The following is a 21621-nucleotide window of genomic DNA, read 5'->3' as shown; positions in this document are numbered from 1 at the left end:
GGGAAAGTCACTGTCCTCTGGTGGAGACTAGAGGACTGAGGGACTGGGCTGTCTTGGAGATTCAGTTGCTGCATGTTTCGGGGTGCCCACACTAAGACTTGCGCCCCTAGAGAAAGGGCATACCGGCGGAACCAAGGAGGGGGTGTCTGAACAAGGTTTAACCATTGATTGATGTTGGGAAACTGATCGGGATGTCCCGGGTCTCCCGTGACAATCTTCCAAACATTCCTCACTAAACCCCTGTCAAAAGAACCCTCCGGAGACCAATTTACAGCAAAAGACAGCCACTCAACTTTACACAATGCTTTTAGTCTGGCCTGGAGAAAACTTTATGCCATAGTCAGCTCCCTCTACAAATCCTTCTTTGAAACGTCACAGGAGACACCCCAAGGATGTCTTCTGTGAACTCTGGCTTCCCGCCATTGCTTGCGCAGAAAACACAAAACAGACACTCAGACAAGAACAATTACTGGGGTGTAGGTGGACCCAGAGAAGTTTGCCACCTACAACCTAGACAAGACCAAAGACAAACAGAATCCGACAACAGGGCACAGGAGGAGGTGTCCTGTGGCCTGGCCACAGTCTGGGAGATATGACTGTGACCTGTCCATAGATCCCTGGTGACCGGTCAACAGAAACAGGAACAGAAAGGTACCTTTTATCCAGACGTCGAGGCCTCGGAGATTCTCATCGGGACCAGGAACAAAGAGTGTGTCCTAAAGGTTGTGTCCTTGATGATTGTACTGACCCTGTCACGGCATTCAAGGGCCCTGGAACGTCTCAGGTTGGCCACCCCTTTGAATCTGCAACAGGGACAGCAACCGCTTCAGAGGCCTGTCTGGTCTTAGATCCCAGGGCCACTCCCTGAGATCTCGCTGGGGCCTCCTAATGTTGTAGCTGCCAGCCCCCGAAAGGCACATAGACCACCAGAAATTAGTGAGTTATAGGAAACACGCTCTTTATTCAGCCAGCTGTGTCTGCCAGGGGTTTGTGGACCCCAAATTAAGCAGCCCCAAAATGTAGAGGTACAGGGTTTTTAAGCCCTAAATCCCATTCCTCATTCTGTCTTAACACAAAAGTCTATTTTTCTTCTATTTACTAACTGTCAACCCACAGGTAGGTTGTACAAGTGGGGGTACAGAAGCAGAAAGCTTATTGTTAGAATGTTATGTTCCCATGGGTGATAACCTATGTTCCCATAGGCGATAGCCAAGCAGTAATTTTCCAGCCAGCACACTGGCATGCGTGTCTGCAGGCACGGACTTGCTTCCTTAATCAGGTTTATTGTCTCTGGAATTTCTTGAAACTTTCTGAAGGATTTTTGAAGAAAATGGAGACCCCATGTAGTATTCTTGGCAAGACTTCAGTTTTAGCTGCTCTTTCACTGTTTGAGGCCTTAAAACTTGAGCTACCCATCATGAATCTTCAGAGGCAAGAACTGACTGATTAGTTTTCATTCATTCCTAGCTCATTGATATCACTAAGCCCCTATGCTAGTGACTAATATTTTAGTTTGAGTGCCAAAGAGTTTTTCATTGTCTCTTTTCCTATAATATATTTTGATACTGGTGCGACAGCACCTATTTCAGTAATCTTTGCTCTTAGGGGTTCTGGTAAAAGAAGGCAAAAATAGGTATAACCTACAGAATCTTACATTTTTGGTTGGTGCCCAGCTCCATATGAACTAGAATATGAATAATAACAGTTATTCAGTTATTAACATATACTTACCTACGTCAAACATCGAGCTAAATGTGACATGTAAGGCATCTTGCACATGTAAACATTATGAACAGGCAGAGTTGGACAAGTTAGGAACTCGTTTAGGTATCCACAGTTGATGAGTGATGGAGCTGGGTTTCAGACCAGTCCGTCAGACATGCCAGCATCTGCATTCTTAATTACTATAATACTTCTTTCTCAAATTCCCAATTTGATACTCTGAAGAAGGATTATGTAAGGAAGATAAAACAATCTCTTCCCATATTAGGCCCTAAGACCTTTGCCCTTGACTTGGAAGTGTTTGCCATGGAGTCTTGTTGACATAAGAAACATGCAACCCTGTAGAGAATTTTCGAGTTTATTAGAGCCAAACTGACAACATATGCAATGGATTGAGAAAATGCTCTGGAAAATGGCAGTTTTGCAGCTTATTTTATATTTTAGAATCAAAAGGGGAAACCTAAGGAAAGTGCATGAAATCCATTGGTGGTAGATTAAGGAGGCGGGAGAACTCAAAGTGGGGGAAGTCTCAAGGTTTGGATAAAAGACAAAATGGAGAAACATATATTTCTTTTACATTGGTGGGTACAGGATAGTTAATAGCATTTATAGCACATAGAGATGGTATGTGGGGAACAAGATAACAATGAGGGGTTCTATGGTCTCATGCTCTGGTGGTCTTGTGCTCTGGTGCCAACAGTTGTACCTTCGAGGGGTAGGAAAAGCAAATTACTCAGACATTTCAAAGATGTGTTATCCTAGATGCATAAGAACAGTGGACAGAGCTCGCTTAAGGTAAAGACTGACCTTTGCTAAGGAAGCTATAGGCCTGGGACCTGACTGCTCGCAGTGACCTGCCTAGTTAGGAATTTGTGACCAGACCATTCTGTGTGGTTACTTTTGGTCACTGAGCTTGTCAGGCCTGCTATGTTGGACCTCCATGAGCTTGCATGGCCCATTTATCTTTCATCGTTTCCTCCTACCTTGTCTTCATGAGTGCACCAAACTTTGTGGTGCACAGACCATGCTTCTCTGAGCATCTCAATGTTTGGATTCCTCTCCTTATCCACATCAGAAGATCATACAAATATCAACATTATATAGACCCTGGATATCAACCAGGAGAAAGATGAAAGCGAACTATTCTAAGAGCAAAAGTACTCCAGATTATCACCAGGTGACCCTATTTCATTGGAAGAAAATATAGATGCCATTTTTATGAACAATAGCAGTATTTAATCTTGGAGCACAATGGAAAAAAAACATTTGACTTCAACGCCCAGCCATCAAAGGCAGAAGTCCCGAATAGCCTCCCACTTCTGATTAAAGCCTTAAAACATTTTTCTGAGCCTAAATTCTGAAAGCAGAGCCTGAGACAATATATGCTAGTAGTTTAATTTGACATGGTGATCACAGGAAGCAGGAGTGAGAGAAAAAATACAAGGATAAGATTTTGAGTTTGCTACCATTAAGGGCAACTGGTTGCTCAAATATGTAAGAACTTCTGAGAAGCTATATGATCATAAATGCATTTAAGGACTTTCTTACTCTGGAGAAGAAAAGGAAAAATGTTTATCTATCAGCTCTGTCTCCTGCCGGTCAAGAGTGGTCCTAGGGAAGATTTAGGTTTCATGTAAATGAGGGTTAGGTGGACTCTCAAAGTCATTCATTGTGGCTGCTTAGAGAGGCTGGGGAGGCTGGAAATAAGAGGCATGTGTCATCCTGTTGCCAGGCACTGTGACGTTGCATCTGCATGAAGGTAGACATTATACACAATGGCTGGAATAAGAAATGAGGCTAACAGGATTTGAAGTGGGACACAGAAAGTATTTGATATAGTTCTCCTGTTCATTGTGGGGCAAAGGTATAATGGCCATTGTAACGAGCAGAGATATCTTAAGACCAACAAACGAAGCAGGCAACTTCATAGAATATAACAGAATTTATTATAAGGTAATTTACTTATGGGAAGATTGGGTTGGAGAGGAACAGATGATCCAGCAATTCTGTGCAGGTTGTTATCTTCTTCAGATTCCTGACTCTTTTTATAGTATAACTCAGGTGCTAATGATTGACAAGCCAAAGGAATAAAGAATACAGTAGTAACCCGAGGGCATTCCTCCTGGTGGTCTTGTGATAGATGATTGTTTATAGTCAATACTATTACCAGTTTGATATTTATCTCAGTTGCTATGCCATTTTGTTACTAACTAACAAAAATATTTATGGCTACATTTTAAGGAACACAGATAATCATCAATTAGAAGGCTTTGATATGCTTGTTAAGGACAGTGAGGTTGGTCAAAGGTCACAGTATGAAATTTAGATGAAATGAAATCCAGGACACATGGAGTTGGTTTTGTTCCCATGCACATCTATACATCTCCCTTGCACCATTCGGGCCCACTTATGCCCCCTCTTTCCTCTAAGTCCAGTTAATCGCAGAGTCCTCTTCAGTGTGGCTGCTGGCTGCTATCTCTGCAAACATTTAATTCAAGAGAATTAGTGAAACAAGATAACGATTCCTGCTGCTGCAGGTAGTCCCAAAATTGTAATTGATATTCATCATCACTTTTCTTTACCATCAGTCCAGGTTTTCCTTACTCTCAGGCAGCACTTCGTATGGTCTGGATCTGCTTGCTGGCGGGGTGGGGTGGACTAGGACAGACCATAGTTGCTATAACTGTCTATTCATCATTACCATTGGCTTTGTTCCCAAGCTGTCACTTAACTGAGCTTCTCTAAAATATTTCACCATTCTGGTAATAATCTTTTTGGGTGATTAAGTATATAGTATGATCAGTAGTCCTATAATCTGCACCTACTTTTCTGAAAGTAGGTCCCTTGTTCTGAGTCAATGCTGTGTGGGCTCAGGCACCTTGGAAATTCTCAGATGGTGGTCCCGGTATTGGCACTGAGGGCTGGAAAGGCAAAGTCATCCAGGGTAGGCATCATTTCACTGCTCCCTCCGGGACTGAAGGGGTCCAATATAATCAACCAAGAGGCTGTTTGTTTTCCTTGAGGATTGGTGTTATGCTGGGAGCTCAGCATCGGAGCTCTGCTGCTGGCTTTTTAGGCATTCAGCAAAGGCAATAACTAGATTATCTTTGATAAGAGATAGCCCATCTTGTTGAGCCCATGTGTAGCCTCCATCTTTGCCATCATAGCCACTCAGCTTATGGGCCCATTGTGCTAGCACTGAGGTAGCTGAGGAGAGAGGCTGACTTACATGCACAGGATGAATCACCCTCTTTCCTGGTGGTTAAACACTTTCTCTATGGAGAATGCTCTTTTGTGGGCATTACTTGGAATACAAAGCCCTATATGCTAACTTCCACAGGTTCTTGACTCTTGCCCAGATTTCCTTAGTCTAATCTTCCAATATTGTTTCTTTCAGGTCTCTGACCACCCACTTCGAGCCATTCACCATCACCCAGGAGACCATGTAGAACTTTACCTCATGTCACTTTTCTCTCCTCACTAAATGATCAGCCAAGAGTACTGGTTGTAGTTCTGCCCATTGAGAGGATTCCCTTAACCACTGTCTTTTACAGCCGTCTATCAGTCATGAAGTAGCTGTCTATTTTTGATTAGTACTAACAAATTGCACAAACCCATCTGTGAAGTAGGTTTGAGTTTTTTCCCTTCTCTGTCAGTTGGTGATATGGGCCAATTCCCTCTCTCTCAGGCTATGGGCATGAGTTGAGGAAGAGGTGTGAGTATAACAGAAATAGGTGACGTGGGAGTCTGGATCTATTGTAAATGTGCTCTCTGGATCTTCTTGGGCCCAATACCATATATACCATTTCTGTCCTGCGATGCATTGCTGCAATCCTTATGGCTTGGTGGATCTGATAATACTCAATTATGATGGGTAGCTACACCATGTACAGTAACTTGGTGTGTTAGTTTCCTGTGCTTGCTGTAATAAATTACCATGAACTTAAAACTGTGGCTTAAAACAGTGGAAATGTATTATCTTCATAATTTTGGAGGCCAGAAGTTCAAAATCAGTATCACTGGGCTGAAATCAAGATGTCGGTCGGGAATATACTCCATCTGGAGGCTCGAGGGGAGAATCTGTTCCCTGCCAGCATTCCTTGGTTTGTGGATGTATTACTTCAATCCCTGTCTTCTTGGTCGCATTGCCTTGTCCCCTTCTTCTTTATCAAATCTCCCTCTGCTTCGCTCTCATAAGGATGCATGTGATTGCATTTAGGGCCCACCTGAATCATCTATGATAATCTCCCCATCTCGAGATTCATAATTTAGTCACATCTGCAAAGCCCTTTTTGCCATGTAAGGTAGCATTCACAGGTTCAAGGGATTAGGATATGAATATCTTTTGGGGGTCGACTGTTTAGCTTACCACCCATGGTATCCCAAGATCAAGCAGTTACTCTCTACTAGGACCCGTAGTATGCCAAGATTTGTTTTTCAAATGATGAATTGCTCCCTGAGTTAGAAGACATTGTCTTGCTCCAGAATACTAAAGCTGCAACTCTCCTTGGAGAGTTTTCCAGAGATGCCACACAGCATCCTTACACCCCACAGATCTTTTAGGTCATATGCCCAAGTGTTAAGGTAATTTTCACTGCAGATTAAACGTGCTGAACCTGCTGCAGAACTCTCTTTTGCCTGTGCCTGTAACAAAACTAGCAGCCTTTCAAGTCACTAGATAAATGGCCCAGAGCAGCATTTGTCGTCTAGTGTATGCTGCCTCCAAAATCCAGCAAGCATTGTGGCTCTTTCTCGGTGGTAGAAGCACCAGTGCAAAAACTTGTCCTTTACCTTAGATGGGATGTTCTACATACTCTGGACCATCGAACCACTAAAAACTTCTCCATTATGACAAGCCCATGAATCTCCACGGAGTTTATTTCTCATGCTATGGAACACTTACATCATACTGGGGGCATTTAAGGAACTTTCCTTTTCCTGCTCACCAGGACCACTAGCATGAGGTTATCATGCTAGTGGACCAGTGTTGATGTTCTCTAGAATGAGTAGAGGATCAAGGGGTCTGTAGACATCTCTGTGACGGAGCAAGGGAGTTGACCTAGACTTGGAGCAAGACAGTGAATATGAACGATTATCCTTTCCAGATGAAGTGAACTGGTTTTCATCCTCTTTACTAATGGGGATTGAGAAGAGCATTTTTGTTAGATCAGTACTCACATTTCAAGGGCCAGAGCCTGTGTTGCAGGAAAGATACCACATTCAGTATGGTAGAAATAATTAAGATGACAATTTCATTAAGTTTGTAATAGTCCACCATCATCTGCTAGAGTCTATCTGCTTTTTGCAGAGGCCAGAGAGGTGATTCGAATGGGGATATAATGAGAATGAACACTTCTGCATCCGTCAGGTCTTTTATGATGGCGCTAACCTCTGCAATTCCTTCTTAGTATCGCTTCTAATTTACTCTCTTGGCCTCAAGGGGGCAGTAGGTGGGCTGAGAAATATCAAGAGCTTCCACACTTGGCCCTTTCCACTATAAAGGCTCTTAACTTCTCAGATCAGGAAACCAATGCTAAGATTCTGATTATCTGCTAAATATATCTCTACCAATCTCTGCTCTCAGAAACTGAGAGATTAACCACAGAGTAGTCTGCGAATGCATTTCACCATTGTGAAATGGATTTGGCCTAGAAGTCCTTTTATCTGTTGGCTTCCATAATCCCCCACTATAACCAGAGGATCATAATGGTGTTTTGCTGTGGTCCCCAACCTTTTTGGCACCAGACACCGGTGCTCCTATGATAATCTAATGCCTGATGATCTGAGGTAGAGCTGAGGTGGTGATGCTAGTGCTGGAAAGCGGCTGCAAATACAAAGTTTCGCTTGCTCACCCGCCACTCACCTCCTGTTGTGCGGCCTGGTTCCTAACAGGCCATGGACCGGTACTGGTCTGAGGTCCAGGGGTTGTGGACCCTTGGTGTTTTGGGTCCCCTGGTATAATCACTGTCAACTCGCACTTCATATACAACAATCCCCTATTCAACCTTATATTTCATCCCCCTAAGTCTAATACCTTCAAGAGCCATTCTTATACATGTTCCTCTGATTCCTTCCAGTACGTATCAACGAGAGCCTACAGTACCTTCAGTGTGTAAGACATCTCTTCCCAGAGCAGGGACTATTTTTTCCAATCCAGGCTGATAACTGACCCTGGCAACAGATGGGGTGATGAAAGGGTCAGATATTGAGGAGGACAGGTGTCATCAAGTACCTGCCCAAGTTTGGGCTTTTGTAGCATCTTCTAGCAAGAAGGAAGGGGATGCTGCTGCTGGAACAGAGAATTGGGAGAATCTGAGAGTTCAAGATTCTAAGGTTTCTCTGCCAAAATGTCCCCATCTCAGATATTAGGATTTTATTCTTTTTCTATTAGGACTCTGACATTGACATAGGAGATGATTAAGGCTGTACATCTAATCTCTTTTGCGGCTTTGCCACCATTGTCATACTGAGAAGGGCTCATTAATAAAACAGAGCTTAATTTAAAATTTTTTCCTTAATTATTTTCTGATTATAAAAATATTACATGTTAACTGTAGAAAATGTATACAGTACAGAAAAGTGTAAAGACATGGAAAAGTTATCACCTATAATTCTACTACCCAGAGGCATATGGAGTATTTCCTTCGAATCTTTTTTTTTCCCCTGCATATTTTAACCTAGTTAAGCTCACTCTAGTATATGCAATTTTACCTGTTCACCTAAATATTTGCTTAACATGAGAAAAATTCCCATGCTATTAAAATCTCTTTATAATCCTAATTTTAAGTAGCTTAATTTGTAGAGCAAGTAGCTATAGCAAAATTTACTCAATTTTTCTATTATTGGGTATTAAGATGTTTGTAAATTTTGCTGTAAAGGCAAGAATGTGGCTTTTGGAGACAGATGTACTTGAGTTCTGCTAATTAGTGGTGTAGCACTGAGTAAATTACTTAACTTCAAATTAATCATCTGAAAATGGGGATGACAGTTCTTATTTCACAGGGTTTTTGTGAGGATTATATGATATATATGAACACTAAAAGTAGCACTTGGCACATAGTGGATGTTCAATAATTAATACTATGATGGGACATCTTTCTGCAGAAATCTTGGTCCCCATTTTGAATGATTTCCTTGAATCCTGAATATTTTCACTTCCCCAAATTACCCTCCATGGTACTGCATAGTGATTAAGAACAAAGACTTGAAAATCAGGTGGTGGGCTTTGGCAAGTGATTTATTTCCTCTGTGACTCAATTTTTTTATCTGTGAAATGAGGAAAAGTATAATATCTCACAGTATTGTTTTGACAATTGAGTTACTATATGGAAAACACTTAGAATTGCCTGGTACTATGTAACAGTTATTATTAATTGGCCAGCTCCATCTCCCAGAATTTCTCATTGGCTGACTTTTTCCCCTCAGAATCCTCATCCGTTGCTCTATTACTTAACTTCCCTCTCCCTCTTCTCTCTTCTCCCCACCTAAAACCAAATGTCTGGGTAAAACCGAAGCATAAATTGTACGGGGTGGGAGAAAGAGTGGAGTAAAGGCCAGGCGATGTCCAACCTTGGATGTCACTGAGGTGGACGTTTTGGATTGCTTAGCATTTATTCACTTACTTCCAGTAACAACCCTTGATTTTCATTCAGGAATTTACTCCACCTTATTCTCAGTCCATGTTGGTTGGTCATGGCCAGCCTCACCCCCACACACAGTCCAGACCCAGACCAATGGATGCTTGGCACAACACTGCTAACGGTGACGTATGTCCACATCAGACTGACCAGAGCCCCCCAAATTTAATTGTTCTTATAATTTATACTTAAGATATGGGAAGAATAATTTTCCCCTTTCCTGAGGACTTGACCTAGGAGTGTGCAGGCTGGAGCTACAGCAGCCATTTTGCCACCATAAGGGGACAGCATGACCAAGAAAGGGATCATGAATTAAAAAAAAAAAAAAAAGGAAAGCAAAGCTGAGAGATGGAGAGAAACTTGTCTTGGTGAGAACACTTCTTCCTCTTAATGTCTCTAGTACATGAGGCAATAGATCCATGTATCTCTTCAAATTTTCTTAAGCCAGTTTGAGTTGCATCTTCTCTTACTTGCAATTATAAGAGATTTGGCAAACACAGCCATGCTAGGAATTTTTTCTTTTAAATTCTGTAGGTGATGGGTTTAATAAAAGGATTAACATGGGCCGGTGACATGAACCAATTTGTGTTTCATCAATCTCACTCTGACATCTGGTGGAGAGACAAATACTCCGAAGCCAGATGAACCTAAATTTGAACCCCATCCGTGTAATTTATTAGCCTTGTGATTTTAGGAAATGTATAAGTCAGGATCCTATCAGAGAAACAGAACCTGTAGGAGAATATATATATGGAGAGAGGAGAGGAGGGTGTGGGGGAGAGAGAAAAAGAGGAAGAAAGGAAGAGAGCGGGCAGGGAATGGGAGAGATAGGTATTGATTTATTGCAAGGAATTGGCTTTTGGGATTATGGGGACTGGCTAGGCAAGTCTGGAATCCATAGGGCAGGCCAGCAGGCTGAGTACTCTCAGGTGGTAGCTGAAGCAGCAGTCTATAGGTGAACTTCTTCCTTCTCCAGGAAACCTCAGGTTTGCTCTTAGGGCCTTTTTAACTGATCGGAAGAGGCCTATCCAGATTATTGAGGATAATCTCTTTTATCATAAAGTCAGATTATAGATGTTAACCACATCCACAAAATACATCGACAGCACTTAGATTTGATGTAGTATTTAGTTGGATAACTGGGGCCTGTAGTCTAGCCAAGTTGGCATATAAAATGAACCATCATAGGAAGTTACTTAATTTTTTTAAGTCTTCATTTCCTCAGCCATAAAATTGAGATACTGATCCTTACTTACCTCATACATGAAAGTATATGTGAAGCAGAACTTTGCATAAGGCAGAGCGTAATGCTTGACACAGTAGCAGCTCAGTCAGGAGGCCTTTGCAACAGTTTAGAAGAGCAGAGTTTGGTTTGGATAAGAATATTTTTTCCAACCTAGGTACTTGTAAAATAAAAGTAATATAAATGCCAAGGGGGGAAAAAATCAAACCAGTTCAAACAGATAGTCAAGTTTAAAAAGTTAGCTCCTACTCCAGGCCTTTTACTCAGAAGTAATCATTATTGATAGTTTCCTACTATCTTTCCAGAATTTTGTTCTATATGTGTATACACACACTCTTTTTTCACATGCGACTCCCAGCCCTTCCCAATCTTGTTTTAATTTAAAAGTACTCTTTGGAGAATGTTCCATTTTAGCATATGCAAATCTACTTTTAAAAAATGGTTGCAAAATGTTCCATTATGTGGTTAAACAATAATTTATTTAATAAATCCTCAACTGATAGTCATTTAGATTGCTAACATTTTTTGCTATTAAAAATAATATGTATATATATCTGCATAATGTACAAGAATATCTACAAGATGAATTTTTAGAACTGGAAGTGCTGCATTAAAGGGTTTGCACATTTGAAATGTCAATAAATAGTACCAGCTTGTTCTTCAAAAGAGATCACATTAGTTTACACCCCAATAATATGTGAAGATGCTTGTTTCTCTACCCCCTTACAACATTGCCAGCCTGGATTTAAACCTACTTTTCTTCCTTTGATGTACCAAAATGCACATTTAAGAAAACAGGCATTATAACAATTCCTTTTCTGAGCAAGAGCTACAGTTTTATTTGGGTTTTATCTTTCTGATAGCAGCGCTGGGCTTTCTTTCTCTCTTCTGGGTTCTCCTTTCTGAAGGGTTGGGGCAGTTGATCTGACTGCAGAATAGCTTTGGGGTCACCAGGCAGAAGGGTAGGCCAGACTCCCAGGCCTGTTCCTTGGCTGATGGAAATGAAAACAAGCCCAGTTCTATAATAGAACAGAGAGCCATTGTCGGGAAACCACAAATTGCTGACTTGCTCCTGCAAACAATCAATATTCACAAGCTGAGTCCAGGAATTCTAAAGCTGCACTCTGGGTAAAGAGCTGAGTGGGGGGAGGACACTTTTAGAAACGAACTCGGCAACAGAGGCCCTGGTGCTGCATCCTAGAGAGCCACCAAGAAGGCCCCGTGTCCCCTTCACTACTCTCTCTGATGATCCCAGGACCCTAGGCTGCTGGAGCTGGAGTGGATCAGGAAATTATACCATTCTAAGAGATCTCAGCTAAAGATCCAGAGCAGTTCCAAGAAGTGCTCACTTTCTTGGGACAGTGCAGTGCAGTGGTTACTGGCAACAGCTGAGCTCAAATCCTGACTCATTCACTTGCCAGCTCTCTGACCTTGGGCAAGGTACTTCACCTCTCTCAGCCGTTTCCTCATCTATGGAATGGAGATAATAACACTTATTTCAGAAGGTCATTGTGAGGATTAAATTAAATGATTATGTTTGTAAATAAGAACATGATGCCTGGCTCTTTGTAAGGGTTTAATCGTTATTATTACTGTTGTTGTTATTAATAACAATAGGAGCTAGGACGGGGAGACTAAGGAAAGCTTCCTAGAGGAGGGGCCGTTTGAGCTAGATCTTAAAGAACTGGGAAGATTTGGCACATTGGAATGAAGAGAAATGAAGTGCATATGTAAAGCTCTCTTACAGCTTCCTGGGCCTGACCAGGAGACATGCAGAGGCCTCAGTGGTAGACCAACATGGAGAGGAGGGCAGAGTGCAGGGGACAATTTTTCTGTGGAACATGCCCAATAATCCTCGCTTGAATGCGACCTACAGTGGCACTGGCATCTGGGGTACAAATTAGAGCATGGGACTGGTCACAGTTGCAGGAGTCTCTGCAGTAGAAATGGTTTTCCTTGTTAAAAGCCCCTTTTGAGAAGACATGACCCCTTGGGGTCTTGAGGATAATATGAGGAAGTACCATATATACTGGGATCATGATACGTAATGACATAGGAGCAAGCTCTGGACATTTCCCACTGAGGTCAGTGATTTATGTTTTGATCAAACTGTTTGTGTCTCAAATATCCCATCTTGCATTGCAACATGACACAATTTTCTCTCAATGTCCAACTCCTAGCCCTTCATTGCCATGACAACCCTCATCTCATGAGGAGCATCAAGGCCAGAGCTTGCCAATGCTACCTCTGCCCTAGCCCCTTTGTTATTGCACCTTCTTCCATGAGCCCTCGGCATCTTATGCCCCTTACCATGAAGTTCATGAATCTGAAAGTTCTCAGATGGATCCAGGCCACACCAGAGATCATGGGAAGAGTGGGAGTCTTCCTCCATCAGATGAACACAATAATTATATAAATCCTGAATATAAGCTAGGGGACAGGTGAGGACTAATTTGAGATTTCCAGTTATCCGCTTATTTAATATATGGGAAAATGTAGGCAACATAGGCTGTAACTACCTAATGTTGGATTTGCCAGAAGAGCTTGGACTCCTTAGGCACCACTTCAAGGAGGCATATCAAAGAGCTTTCCTAATACATATTGAAAACGTCTCACTTGCGGGTCCTCTACCCTAGCAGGTGACAGGAAAGGGAAGTTGTCCTTACAAAGCAGAGCCTCGACCTATAGGATGGGTCCAGGGGCCAGAATGTAGACAGAAGGACTGAGAGAGCTGGACAATTTTCTGAACCCAGGCAAGGAAGCTGGAGTTCAGGACAGAGTTTTGGCCCCTGGTAGGGAAACTGAGCCAAGCCAGGGGTAAGGGGAAAGTTGGAGCATCAAAGCTCCATCTAGACTCACTGGACCCCAGGCTCAGGGCAACAAGCCAGTTTTATAAAGGGGCTCTTGACACATTGGTTTGGCTTGGTTTAATGAAATAATCCCCCTGCTCTTAGATGTGAGTTTCCCTTGTATGGATAAGGTATTTTGATGAGGTTTGGCTACAAGTGAAAATTAACAGTGGATTAAACAAGGTTGACATTTCTTCTTTCTCTCTCATAAAAGTATAGAAGTAGTCAGTCCAGGGCCAGACAGCACTCCATGATGTCAGTGGCCTGGGTTCCTTCACTTTTTAGTATCTCCACCATCTTCAGCATGTGGCCTTCACATCGTGGTTTATAATGACAGCTGCTGCCACTTGTCTGCAATACCAGCCATCAGAAAGCAGGACGGGCCGAAGAGGGGCATACAACTCTTACTTTAGGGCTTTGTCTGAGAAGTTTCCCATACCACTTCTCCTCACATCCTGTTGGTCAGATGTTAGTCATATGGCCATACCTAGCTGCAAGGGAGGCTGGGAAATGTGGTTTTATTCTGGGAGGCTAAGTGCCTGGCTGAAATTCATGAGTTCTATTACAGAAAGAAGTTGGGGGAAATGGATACTGAAGGACAACCTGCAGCCTCTGCTACAATCAGTTTATCATCTGTTTTCCTAAGGGACTGAATATCCTGAGACCAGAGGGTAAGGTCATGTCCTTTTGGGAGGATAAGTCTCTCCTTTAAGGGGTAATAATTTTTTTTTTTTTTTATAATTGTGAGAGAACAGTTAGTTATAAGAGAGAAAACCAATGTGGTAAGCCTGAGATGGGCAAATGAAAGACCAGCTGTCTCTCTAGGTCTTTTTCTGGGGGTCAGATCTGGGAGCAGTCTATATAGGCTGATTAGGACCTTACGATGGGATTGGAAAATGGCCTCTGATACACACACAGTGTGAGGCCTCCCATAGGGTGTTCTCTAAGAAGACCTGACCTTCTGACGATGATATAGCTCATGTTGTTCTCAATGTTTATTTCTATTTGCCCACCCCTGAGTCCTAGGGAAAGTCTTGTTAACTCCCCAAGTCTGGTGACACCTGTGCCACAATGAATTATGAGAAGGGGTGCCTGTTCACATTTGAACGCAGGCTCCATCAGGGCAGGCCTCTTTTCTGTTATGTAGTTGCTGCATGATGATGAAAGGCACATACCTGCACGGTTTGCTTCCACTACATTCAACTTCCACTGCTACTTCCCCTCAGTATTGCCCTTTTCTGTGGCAATGCCTTAGAGGCAGGGTATGTCTCTGATTTAGCACTGTATCTCCAGCGTCAGATAAACAGGAAATACGTGGTGACTGAATTGAATGAACCTAACACACAAAACCCTTCATAGTCCAATTCTGGTGTACATCCTAGCCTACTGCCTTAGCCTAGACTCTAGCTCATCTCTAGCCTTGCTAACTAGTTAGGATAATAGCAGTATTGATAATTATCATTCATTCAGTGTATAACAGGTGGCAGGCATTGGTATAAATGTTTTACATGCTTTAACTCATCTAATCCTTATAGAATCTTATCAGGTAAGTATAATTATTGTCTCCATTTGTCTGATGAGGAAATTAGACTTAGAGGGGTGAGGTACCTTGCTGGAGGTCACATAGCCAGCAAGTAGTAGAGCCAGGATTTGAAGCCAGGCTGTCTGCCTAGACCCTCAACGATTCCTAGCGCCCCCGCCTCCAACCCCCAGTGCCTCTGTTTTAGAGGTGGCTTTGCTCTTTCCAGTCACCAAGCCTGGGTTCTGCTGGAATGAATTTCTCTAATATCTGGCTCTAGCAAACTCTACTTGGCCTTTCAAATCCAGCCCAGATGTCGTATCTCTGACCCCACCGGCCTCTCCAGCCAGGGAGGGAGGCAGCCCCTCTCTGTAATTTGGTTGTTATTAGTTGCTCCCAACCTTGGACTAAGAGCTGTCCTGAAACAGGGACCATGTTTTATGCCTTGGTATCCCCAGCCCTCAGTATAGTGCCCATATGTGGAAAGGCCTTCATTCGTGTTTGTTGTATGAGTAACTGACCCCACTGTTTGACACAAAAGGAAACAAATCCAGAGAGGCAGAGGGACCTGTCCACATAGCAAAGTAAGAGAAAGAGCCAAGGCCAGATCCCAAGATTCCTGAATCCCAGCTCTACTCTCTCATATACCAGCCACCTTGTCTGTGCATGCAATGTTTGGAAAAGTCTTCATGCATATTTGAGCCTTTGTTAATTCTGTCTGATGTCTCACTCCGAAGAGGACCTCTTTGAGAATAGTTGAGGGAGAATAAGTTTTGGCAACTCTTATCTGGGAGTCATGAGGCAACATGGAAAAATAGACAAACAATCCTGGGATGTATTTTGTTGACCCAGTCCTCAAAAACAGCAGAACTAAACACTCCAAATTCAAGCTGGGGCCTCTGGCCAGCAGGGCAGTGAGTCAATGTGGACCAGATTCACTAAATGGATATTCTTTCCTTTTTCTTAAAATGATGGGGCCTTTGGAGAGGAAATGTTTTTTTTTTTTTTTGGTTTGTTGGATTTTCTTTCAGGTAAAGCAAACAATACTGAAAATTTTATAAGGCCCTAGGAACTTCCAAATGTAAACAAACTCTGGGCACATTCTCTCTTGCCCCATCTCACTGCCAAACGAGTCCGCTGTGTGCCAGGACATGAAACTCCCCTCACCCTCTAGTGAGAAAAGACTGGAAAAAGAGTTGATCACCATCAGTCGCAGTTGGAAAAAATCAGAAAAATTATTAAGGAGACAGTAAAGTTCTATTAACTCTCAACTCTAGGCTTTTGAACAACGAAGGTAATATGGTAGTGGTGAAAGCACAGGCTTTTTTGAGACAACAGATCAGGGTGAGAATCCTGGTTCTGCCTCTTACCAGCTTTTTATCTTTGAGCGAGTTACATACCCTCTCTGAGCTTTAGTTCTGTAATCTGTAAAACTGGTTATAGTACTTATCAGATAGGGTTGTTGTGAAGACTGAATGAGATAATGCAAGTACAGCCCCAGTATCGTGTTTGATACATAAAGAGTACTTAATCGATATTAGCTTTCATTATTTGTACATGATGTCTTTTAAGGCTGGAATGCCCCTTCCTCCTTGCTTTCTGCCTAGAGAGCTTCTGTTCATTTTGCAGTACCCATCATAAGGGTATATCTTTCCTGGTGAGGCATCTCTGATTGTCCCGTTTCCTTTCCAAGTGGTCCCTGGTTCTCTCAGCTCTCCCTCACCCCTCTCACCTTTGCCCTTCTAACAGAGCAGTAATCTTTCTGTATAGAGATCATTCATTTACTTGCTTGTCTTCCCCAATGGACGATGCTAGCCTAGAGGACAAGCTCAGGTCTGTGCCCCCAGACCTAACAGTGCTTGCCCCACAAAAGGCTTAGGAAATGACATCTATATCCTTAGATTAGATAAACGAGGAGCTTGGAAAAAGGGGAGCCTTGAAGGACTGGGGAATGTACAACTCCAAGGAGTAGCTTGTGAGAATAGAGCCTCCTGGAGTTGTGCACCTTTGTGGCTCTGGACTTCTGCATCAGACAGACTTGGTCTCAAATCATAGCTCTAGCACTTTCTGTCTTCATTCCTTTGGGCTAATTAATCTATGTGGGCCTCAGTATCTTTACTTGAAAGTAAAGTGTTAAGATAGTGACTTCTCAGATTAAGATGAAATGAGAACATATAGGTCATGCTCCTGATAGTTCCTGGCCAGTGATGTTGTTACTTGGCACTGGAATTTTAATGATAAGATTCACACCTTATTTTTATAAGGCAGGGGACATAGGGGCATGAGAGGTGGTCCCTGCTTTAGGAGAGAGTTCTGTCCAGCATGGAGAGCAAGGAGTACAAAGAACAAAGAGGAAGGAGCCAGGCGTTCTCCGTGCATTTTCTCACTTAATCCTTATAATCTCATATGAAGTAGGTAATGTAGATGGTTTTAAAAAAAAATTTATTAATTAGTTTCAACTATACAGTACATTGATTAGACATTTATATAGTTTATGAAACAATCACCCTATGACTCTGTCTTCCCTCTGGCTCTACACGTAGCCACAACAGATAATGCAGGTATTTTAAATCTCCTCTTTATAGATGACATCATTGAGAAAGATGACTGTGCTTGCCTAGGTCACATGGCAGAGCCAAAATCTGGACTGGGTCTGCTTGACTCAAAGCCAGTTCTGTTTCCTCTTTACCTTTGATGGTCAGTCATAACTTTCCTTCTAGCACAACATTCTCAGATTCTATGCCAAAAGATAGCCAATGTCATGTTGTGGCAGTTCTCTCTCTTAGCAGCCCAGTGAGGGACTCCCTCTCTCTGCTTAGGAATGAACAGGGGGTGGAGTGGGGTAGAGGGGGCGCTCAGCTTGTCTGACCTGCCTCCTCTTCTAAGGAGGTATGGTGGAGGGGGGCACCATGTTTCACTGGAATGAGCCTCATCCTCATGAAAGCTTTCTGATTTCACTCGGGAGTGTCAGTAGTGTGACATGCCATCTGAATGACTCCACTTTGTCTGGTCGTTTAAGCTCCAGCAGCACTTAATAGAGCACAGTGTTTCATACTGTAAAATACAAGAATCCCAGGACCATGCCATCACTGAGTATTTTGTTCACAAGATGAAAGGCTGGGAGTAGACACATGGGGCCAGTCCTATGCTTGAAGCCCCCATGACAGCCCCATCAAGGGATTTTCTGGTCTCTACTTACACATTTCCGGGGCTAGGAAGCCCATTTTTCCTTCTAATTCTGGCTAGAAGACACTTCTAGCAGGTAGAATTGAGCTCTACCTTCCTGCATTTTGCTAAGGGTTTCAGGCTCAGGATGGTGAAATGATTAGCCTGAGGTCACCTGAAACGTCAGTGGACAAGCCTGGATCAGAGGCCTGGCACTTGGAAACCTGCTTGTGTTCTCAGGCTCGTAGGTGAGTGGAAATAATACTGAAGGAGGATTAAGACCAGATTCTCGCCTCAACTTGGCTACTTAAATTAAATGATATTTAATTCAGTTTCATAAATATTAGCTAAAGGCCTATGCCAGGCATTGTATTTACATGCGGTGTGGTCACAGGCAAAAAATTTTGTCCTCATCTATTAAAAAATAAAGCCCCCTAGAGCTTCTCGTTGTGTTAATTAAATGAGGAAAAGGCAGCACAAATGCTTTGTAATCTGTAAAGTGGTGTGTATAGTAAGAGGTTATTGCTGAAGCTGGCTGTACCATCTTTGTTGTCCACTCCACCTGGAGTAGACTTCCACCTTCCCTCCTTTTGGAATTCGTTTATCTGTCTTTCTTTCCCCCACACTTGCTGAGGAAGGAATGTGCAGGTTTCATCTTTGATTACCCAGAGCCCAGCCCTGGGGTTAGCATATGGCAGGTGTTTTTAACAGAGTATGTGAATAAACAGAACATGTGATGCGATCTGATTCTCAGCCAGACCCATGGAGATGCCAAGCAGATGGGCACTGGAAGAGGAGGGAAGGGCTCAGTGAAAGGGTGGTGGAGGGTAAGAAGGGTGTCCACTGTGGATGGATGGGGTTTGGGTCACTGGAGAGGAGAGAGTGGGCCACTCCGAGCACTGTGAGTGGATTGGGAAAAGGTCAGGAGATACAAATCCATGTAGATTATGTACGGGGCACTAAGGGAGTAGGCAAGAAAGACAGCAATAAAAGATAACAGAAAATAGTAATAATAGTAATTATTATTATTAGTGTAATAAGTATAGCATTTACTACACTCAAGGCACTGTTCAAAAAGCTATAGCTGTATTACCTCATCAAACCCTTGCAATACCTTATGAGGTGGGTACTATTTTCTCCACTTTCAAGATAAGGAAACAGAGAGGTTAAGTAACTTGTCCAGGGTCACACAGCCATGAAGTGAGAAAGACAGGATTTTTTAATCTGTGCTCTTAAAGTAGGCTGAAGCCTGTCTTTAAAGAGCTAAGAACTTTGGACTTTTTCTTGTACCTTAGGAAAAAGTTTGAGCAAAATTTTTGAGCAGGAAGGAGTTTGAGCAAGAGAGGACATCGTGGGGGTACAAATGTCTTACTTCACAGGTGGCATATACATATTGAACACCTCAAACGTATTGAGCACTTTCTGTGTGGAAGGCACTGGCGATACAAAGAGCAAGACAGAGCCTCTGCCCTCACAAGCATACAGTTCAGTGGGAGGCATGGAGGTGGCTGGGGCTGGTTCACGCTGGCTCTCTGGAACCCATTGTGTTCCTCTCTTCCTGGATGATGAGTGACATCACATTGGTAGCTTGAACTTGGTGAGAGTATTTATACCATGGAAACTGGACAATGCTACAAATTAGAGCTTTCCCCCTAGACAGTTGGTTGTTAAATTTTTACCAGCACAACACTGCTTGTGAACAACTGCAGTATGATAAATGACATCCCCAAGTATGGAGTGACACAAAGAGCGGGGGGACTAACTCTGCTTGGTGAGGTAAGGAGGCAAGGCTCATGCATTGTTGAAGGATGAGCAGATGTTTGCTATGAAGACAAAGTTGTAAAGGGCAGCCCACCAGACATGTGGGATGGCATGGCATATTCTGTGGTTCTGTGAATGAAAACCATGGATATAAAGGTGCTTGATAACCTATGAGGTGCCAGACAAAAGGGCGTTTTTGTTTTTGTTTTTTTAGCAAATCCAATACTGGATTTATAAAGTGAACTAATTGGGGTTGGTGAGGAAGTACCATGTCACAACACATTAACCTTTGTCTTTAGCTGGCAGGATCCTTAGAGTATTTCCAATACGACTCAACTGGGCCTCTACCCAAAACCTCAGTAAAAGGGAACCTAGACTTTGGGCAAGAACCTAGCATAATAGGTTAAAATACTCTAGGGCTGCCAGCTAACTGGGAAGTGTTGATGAAGGCTTTGAATGCCTTGTATATTGGGGTAAAAGGACCAGGGAAGTTGGCAAGAACTAGGACCAGGAGACAGGGCAGTGAGAGTCAGATACACCTGGGTGGGCATGCATTTCTTGCTCAGAAGTCATAGCAAGATAGTACTACTACAGAGCTCATTTTGTTGTCTTTTGTATCAGGTGGGGTCCTAGGTGCTATGGGTTGCTCGGCGATCCTCCGGCTTCCAAGACAACTTTTCTTCTTAGGGCCTCCTAAGACTAGCCCCAGACTAGGCTGCGCATGTTACCAGACTATCTCCTCAGCTCTGTGTGGTGCTACACTGCCTTGAAGGTTCTGAAGGAGATTGAGGTCACTGGGTTGTCTGGGCAGACAGAGTTGCTACAGCCAGGACCCTATGGGGCCTGGAAACAAGCCTGGGCCCCTCCCTTGGTTGAGCCTGTTATCAAGATTGTTTTGCTCTTCAGACAATCATGGGGCCTCATTTCCCTGCCAGCCACCCTCATCAGCATAGAGCCCTCAGACACACAGGCAGACATAGGCAATCCCAGTGAAGAGACCACAGTTCAGGAAAGGGATGGGCTGGTCCTCTGGCCTTGTGAGCCAAGAGGCTGACCTTGGACAAAGCTGACCTTGTCTAAGCTCCCATTCACAGTAGCCTATTTTAGAAGTAATTTGTATAAGAAAGCTGGAAGTTTGGTGAACAAAGGGGCAGTTACACATGTGCTGTGTTTTAGGCCACATAGCCATTTACAAAGCAATGTGACCACATCCCAGCCCTCGGGGCTGTGTTGGCCACTGTTGTATGGGCAAGAGTGGGAACCATGGTCACCTCTGCATAGGGAGCTCTGGCCCAAAGGCAAAACAGAGGATCACAATGCCTGTCTTCCATAAATGGGTAAAGAGCTTTAGGTGGTCCTGAGGGTGTGAGGTTACAGGGAGCAGTGCCTGAGGTGGTAGCCAGTGGTGGCCTTCGAGCATTGCAGGAGTCCTGTTTGGTGGCAGTCCTCACAAAGTGGTCATATCAAGGTGCCTTAGGGTTCCCTCGAGCACCCTTTCTGACCGTCCCTCTGAATGCCTGGGACCATGCCTAGGGCAAATAGAAAGGTGACAAACTCATGTGTGCCTGGAATTGCCCTTCGCTTGGGACAAAGCTCTCAGCTGTAAAAAAAAGCTAAATAAATGGAGTCTGGTTGAGATCACTGATCACCACCAGGGTTTGCTCAGGGCCATGAGGGGCTCACATGCAGCAGCACATCCTTGCCTCCCATTCTGACTCATGGGTC

General features: G+C 43.3%; 1 protein-coding gene across 3 annotated transcripts in view; it reads left to right on the top strand.

The window, feature by feature from the left end:
- USP35 (ubiquitin specific peptidase 35) overlaps window positions 1–21621 on the top strand; it is a 71056-nt gene that overhangs the window by 9365 nt on the left and 40070 nt on the right. The window contains exon 1 of one of the 3 annotated variants that reach the window (XM_023535536.1): window positions 13949–14122. The exons of the other annotated variants lie outside the window; for them this stretch is intronic. The gene's annotated coding sequence lies outside the window, so the exon portion shown is untranslated. Of the gene's footprint in view, window positions 1–13948; window positions 14123–21621 lie in introns of those variants that run through there. 3 annotated transcript variants of the gene reach the window in all.

The sequence above is a fragment of the Pteropus vampyrus genome, unplaced genomic scaffold (genome assembly GCF_000151845.1).
Source record: "Pteropus vampyrus isolate Shadow unplaced genomic scaffold, Pvam_2.0 Scaffold141, whole genome shotgun sequence".
Lineage (NCBI taxonomy): Eukaryota > Metazoa > Chordata > Mammalia > Chiroptera > Pteropodidae > Pteropus > Pteropus vampyrus.
This window is presented reverse-complemented; position numbering and strand designations above follow the sequence as displayed.